This window comes from Crocuta crocuta, unplaced genomic scaffold (assembly GCF_008692635.1).
Source record: "Crocuta crocuta isolate KB4526 unplaced genomic scaffold, BGI_CrCroc_1.0 scaffold54, whole genome shotgun sequence".
Classification (NCBI taxonomy): Eukaryota; Metazoa; Chordata; class Mammalia; order Carnivora; family Hyaenidae; genus Crocuta; species Crocuta crocuta.
In genome coordinates this window covers 4,250,602-4,256,651 of record NW_027530356.1, presented here as the reverse complement: position 1 = coordinate 4,256,651, position 6,050 = coordinate 4,250,602, and positions in this window count along the sequence as shown.

The following is a 6,050-nucleotide window of genomic DNA, read 5'->3' as shown; positions in this document are numbered from 1 at the left end:
TGAGTAATATTCATTGTATATGTGTGTGTGTGTGTGTGTGTGTGTGTGTATACACACCACATTTCTTTATCCATTCATCAGTCAATGGAAATTTGGGCTCTTTCCATAATTTGGCTATTGGTGACAGTGCTGCTATAAACATTGGGGTCCATGCGCCCCTTCGAACCAGCATTTTTGTATCCTTTGGATAAACACCTAGTAGTGCAATTGCTCGACTGTAGGGTAGTTCTACTTTTTTTTTAATGTTTAGTTTTGAGAGAGAAAGAGACAGAGCAGAAGCAGGAGAGGGACAGAGAGAGAGGGAGACACAGAATCTGAAGCAGACTCCAGGCTCTGAACTGTTAGCACAGAACCAATGTGGGGCTTGAACTCGCCAACAGTAAGATCATGACCTGTGCCAAAGTTGGTCACTTAACTGACTGAGCCACCCAGGCACCCGGGTTGTTCATTTTTGTTTTCCAGAGTGGCTGCACCAGTTTGTGGAGAAAGAGAAATACTTTTGCACTGTTGGTGGGAATACAGCCAGACTCACTTCTTAAAACCCAGATCTGCTCATCCCCACAAAAACCTTCTGTGGCTATCATCCAGAGAATACCACCCAACTCCTCAGCTCTNATGCCGTGCCCCAGCCCCCTTTCCCTACAGGAATTACCACAAAGACCCTGTGGCTCTGTGCTTTCTGATCTCTAAAATGCTGTTCCTTCTGTGCCTTCCCTCCTCACACCCATTTACTGAAAATTCTATCTTCAAGGATTTAAATCCAATGTCCCATCCCTCTCTGCTCCCGAGCCCTTTTATGAGGCTTCTTATTGGGATTTAACATGCTTTGCAGTGTTTAACATTTTTGTGTGGCTGCCTCTCCTGCTCTAAGCTCCCTGAATGCAGAAACTGTGTTACACCATCTTCACAACTTTTCTCTTCCATGTTACCAAACACAAAGAAACCCCTCCAAAAAAAGCTTTTAGGAAACGAAATGGAAATGTTATTCTGAAGTCGGAAAATTCCAAGAATAGGATTGACTTACAAGTGTGGACTTGCTTGGCTCTCAGTGCAGATTCCAAAGCTACTTCCCCCGCCTCAGTCAGCCTAAGGAAAGGTAGAAGCCCAGATGATTAAAATACATTTTAATTGTTGGAAAACAGTTCTGGACTCCAGTGGTCTGTAATGCTATCACTTCTTACCATCCAGCTCATTAATACAAATGCTTGGTGGCGGGGGACTACCCCCAAAGTCAGTCTCCCTCTCCCTTAGGTTATGTATTTCAAAGCTTCACTTTCTCACACACATTCCAAGGAAACAGGAACTTCCATAGGAAACACTGAAGCCTTTCTGTACTCCCTTCTGTCCTCTGGGGTGGCCCACTACCGACAAGAAGCAAAGTTCTGGGACATTTTTCCCTATTCAAAAAGAAAAAGGATTTAATAAGAGCAATTTCTCTTTATTGGCTTGTTACATTTGACAGTCTTTCCCACAAAAATGTTTATCACCTTCAATTTAGCCTCTGTGTCATTATTGGAATGAAAGTCTTCCTCTGTTAAGGTATTTTTAAACAAATACAGAACTTCTCAAAGAGGCAAAGGGATGTTTTGAGAGCACACTAGGCCTCTCGGACAACAAAGCCCTTTCAGGCTTGGTTAGAAAAGAAGCGCTGCCCTCCCCCACCCCAAGGGGCAGGCTGAGCTAAGGCGCCTCCCCTCCCAGGTCCCAGCTGGAGGCGGTGGTTGTGAGGCTCCATTCCGGGACCCCAAGAGGCCACTTTGCACATGCAGGTGTCACTCTGCACAAGCAGATGTCCGAGCATTGTGTCTCCAGACTAGTCTCTGTTGCTCAGTCCTTTTCTTCCCCTTTCCCAGCACCCTCGTCCCACTCTCCTAACTGTACCCCAGAGTTCCCAACACTGGCCCTACTGACATTTTGGACCAGATTATTTGTTGTGGTGGGAAGCAGTCTAGGACGCAGTAGGTTATTCTGCGGCATCTCTGGCTCTGCTCACGGCTGCCAGGAGCAACGCACCCCTGCCTCCCAGTCGTGACAATCAGAAGTACCTCATCACCAACGTCCCCTAAAGAATAAAGCTCCCACAGTTGAGAGCCACTGCCTTGAAACCCATTCGTTCATCCACCCACTCATTCACAGGCAACATTCGTTGGGCTACCATTTTTGCCTCCCTCACGGTTTTGAGAGGCTTTTTTTTCAGCATGTTTGTCAGGATTTTACTCTGTACGCATTTCCTTAGCTGTTTGGTATGGTAAACTCTCAACATTTTATAACTCAGAGTTGTGCTTCTCATCATCTCTCCACGTGCATCTTCTGGGAAGAAATTTCCTGGAACACATTCCTTCAGTCATAAGGTAGTTCTTAAGCGTGGTGTTTTACTACAGACGATACAGAAAGTTTATAGAAGTTTTAAGGAATCGAGCCTATGATGTAGCTTACTTTGTTTCCTAGGAGGATGTGTACACACAAGGGCACTCCCCCGAGAGAAAGAAGGTGGCATGGAGAAGTTACACACAGCCTCAGGAGAAACAGAATTTTTTGAGAATATGAATTTCACTTGAAGCTTTAGGAAGTTAAAAATAAAGTTTTATGTTAAAACCAACATGAACAATTTGGAAGGAAATGAAATTTTTCACATGGATTGTAAACTAAAAGATGTCAACAAAATTGTTTTGCAATGGGTCACATTGAGCCCCGTCCCAGGTAGACCTGTTCTTCCGCAGGAGCACTGAGAAACCCTAGTTTCATGGAATGAAGCATCTTTCCTGCACTAAAAATCCAAGCACTTGAAGGGGACATAGCATGCAAACTCCAGCTCAGAGGCAGGCGTGGTGTTTAAAAAAAAATTTTTTTTAATGTTTTATTTATTTCTAGGAGAGAGAGAGAGAGAGAGAGAGAGAGAGAGAGACAGCGTGAGCAGGGGAGGGTCAGAGAGAGAGAGTCACAGACTCTGAAACAGGCTCCAGGCTCTGAGCTGGCAGTCAGCACACAGCCGGACGCGGGGCTCGAACCCACAAACCGCGAGATCATGACCTGAGCGAAAGTCGGACGCTTAACCGACTAAGCCACCCGGGCGCCCCGAGGCGTGGTGTTTTTAAACTCATCTCACGGATGAGGTAACCTCCTTGCCTAGGATGTGTACATGGAAATCTCTCCATACCCTTTGCAATTATCACATGAGCAGTGAAGACGGTAAGTGGTCAGAAAAACTGCCATTCATAAATCCACTTTTAGGGAAGGGTCTTTCCAGGCGGGTAAACAGGCTGAATCAACCTGTGGCTTGCATTTGCTTGTGTGAGGATAAGAATTTGTCATATAGACTTGCCCTTCCTCCTGGGGTCTCCTGTACTCTGCCTTTTTTTTTTTTTCCTTTCTTGGGGGGTGGGGTCAGTTGATTTGAAAAATTCCAGTCCATCCTAACTAAAGTAAAAGTAACTATACAGTTGTGAAGTAAAATGGAGATTAAATTTTGAAGTTTGCTTTGTTACTGTCTCTTCTCCTCTGACCTGGAACAATTTCTAATGAAGCCCTCTTTGATTTTACTCCTCCTTCCCCAAGCCTCACCAAGGATAAAGCTGGGGGGTGGGGGGGGGTTCCTTTTCTGTCTGTTGTAGCATTAAACAAGCTGAGGAACCATGGCCAAGATACTTAACCTCTCTTGATCTTCCTTTGAAGTACTGACGTAGATCTGAAAATCTTTCACAACACCATGTTTCCATATATCTGTACGTTACAGAATTTTACTGAGAGAATCAACAAGAAGTAACCTATTGTTTAAACATTTTAATACTTTATAGTGTCTCATTTCTAAATTCTATGAGCTAGTAAGAATGAAATCCAGCAGATTTTCATATACTTAGAAAAAGAATAAGGGAAAATGTCATCAGCATACTCACTTGCAACCAGGTGTGCCCTTAGCAACTTGGGAGTAACAATAAACAAAGGAGCAGTAGTTGTGTTTTTCTCTGGTAAGAGTTGCTAGTACACAAAGTAAATGAGCATTGCCAGTGGCCTGAGGGAATACGGGAGCGCCCTGCTGCTCTGCTGCCCAAGGCTCTAATACCTGTATTAAGCAAGCCTTGGGGCCCAATGCTGGCTCTACCCATTCCAGATTAACTCCCAACCAGCTAAGCACTTCATCTGAGCAGCTTATAACTACAAAGCCATAAACTCATTTTAAGCAATCATAATCCTGAATAGGAAGGAGGCTGAGTGGAGGGAGAAAGGTCACTAATTAGAGGAAAGGACAGGTTAACAAGAGACAGTATTTTTAGAGTGGCTATCAAAACTCAAAGATAGGAATGTGACCCAAACTGCACCAGAGCAGTTTCTGAGCCTCCATCCGTGCTCTCATCCCTCCCTCATCCTTCCCAACCCCGCGAAATCTTCTCCCCAGTTCTGATGAAGGCTCATGGAGAAATGAGACCAACTTAGATTGAGAGTTCTGATAATCACACTTGAATCCCTGAGGCCAACTCTACACTGGAGTTTTCAGTTACAGTGAACCTATAAATCCTTTGCTCTGGTGGAGGGGTTTAGTTCAGATTGGATTTACTCGTGGTTTTAAGAGTTCTAGTCTGATTACTACAATAACACGAAAAGTATACATTTCCCCTACTCAGAAAAATAAGAATTTAAATAAATTTGTTTCATGTAAAAAATGAAAATCAGTTGTTACTATTAAATATAAGCCTAATGCAGGGATGTTGCCTGTTTTGTGCTAAGAAAATCTAGCAATTAAAATCAATTATAGACTCAAAGATTTACCATTTCCTTTTAAAACATCCATCTAAAAAGTAAAAAAAAAATCTTTTTAATATTTATTTTTGAGACAGAGCATAAGCAGGGAAGGGCAGACACACACACACACACACACAGAATCTGAGGCAGGCTCCAGGCTCTGAGCTGTTAGCACAGAGCCCAACTAGAGACTTGAACTCACAAACTGCAGGATCACGACCTGAGCTGAAGACGGATGCTTAACCAACTGAGCCACCCAGGTGCCCCTAAAAAGTTTTAAAATACGAACCCAACAAGGGATAACTACACAAATATGCTGCATCAATAAAAACGATTACTTGGGACAATTAAGTCCTCAATGTTTTTTAGAAACATAATCTCCCTCTCCTCACATTCTGTTTCCTCTATGAGTTCCCATTTTACTGAGTTCTTACTGAGTCATTCCAAAAATGTGAAGCAAATGGACACCATTTTCTTCTGTTCCATGAGGTACACTTTCTTCCAGGCTGAGTCTGAAGTCTTTTGCATCTGGTCTATGGTGCAGTGCTCCTCAGTGTGGACCCCAGACTGACAGCACCGGCATTATGAGGAAGCTTGTCTCAAATGCAAATTATTGGGTCCCATCTCAGAACAACTGAATCAGAATCCCAATGGATAGAATCTAGGAATTTGCCCCAATGACTCTTAGGCACACAAAAAGTTTTAAAACTAAGGCTGCAGTATGTTTACATTGTTATCACGTTCCTTTTTATTTTGCTCAAGCTTAACACGGGCAACAGAAAACATTCTAAAAGCTTTGATAGAGAGTAGCGACTTAACACTCTTTCCACTCTATCCGAGACCAGTTTATATTTTTCTTCAAGATACAGTTCGGAACTGACTGAGTCTGTATCTATTTGCTTTTCTGAAGCCTAGGGAAAAAGAGCCAAGGACGGTGGAACGGAAAGGCTCACCAGGATTTTTAAAAAATACCTGAACTTTGTTTCCTCTTGTGAGATCGTTAAATTGTCTCTATCAGTCAAGAGGGAAGGTCCTCATATTATTTTTCTCCAGATTTGGGAATGTAAGTATTACCTTCTCAGGAATTCTGGAGGTTGGGGGTAATGATGGACAGTGATGTAAACTGCTGCTCTCTGCTCCGACCCAGCACAGATTATACCACAGATGCGTTGTTAGTTCAGCAACACTGAAACACAAGTGGACCAGAAGGCTTGAGAAGCAGTTTAAAGTCCAAGAGCAGTAAGACGTGAGTGCCAGACCGAGAGGGAGTAGGTGAAGTGTTATTAGCACTGGTTGGGTTAAAAAGGCATTAG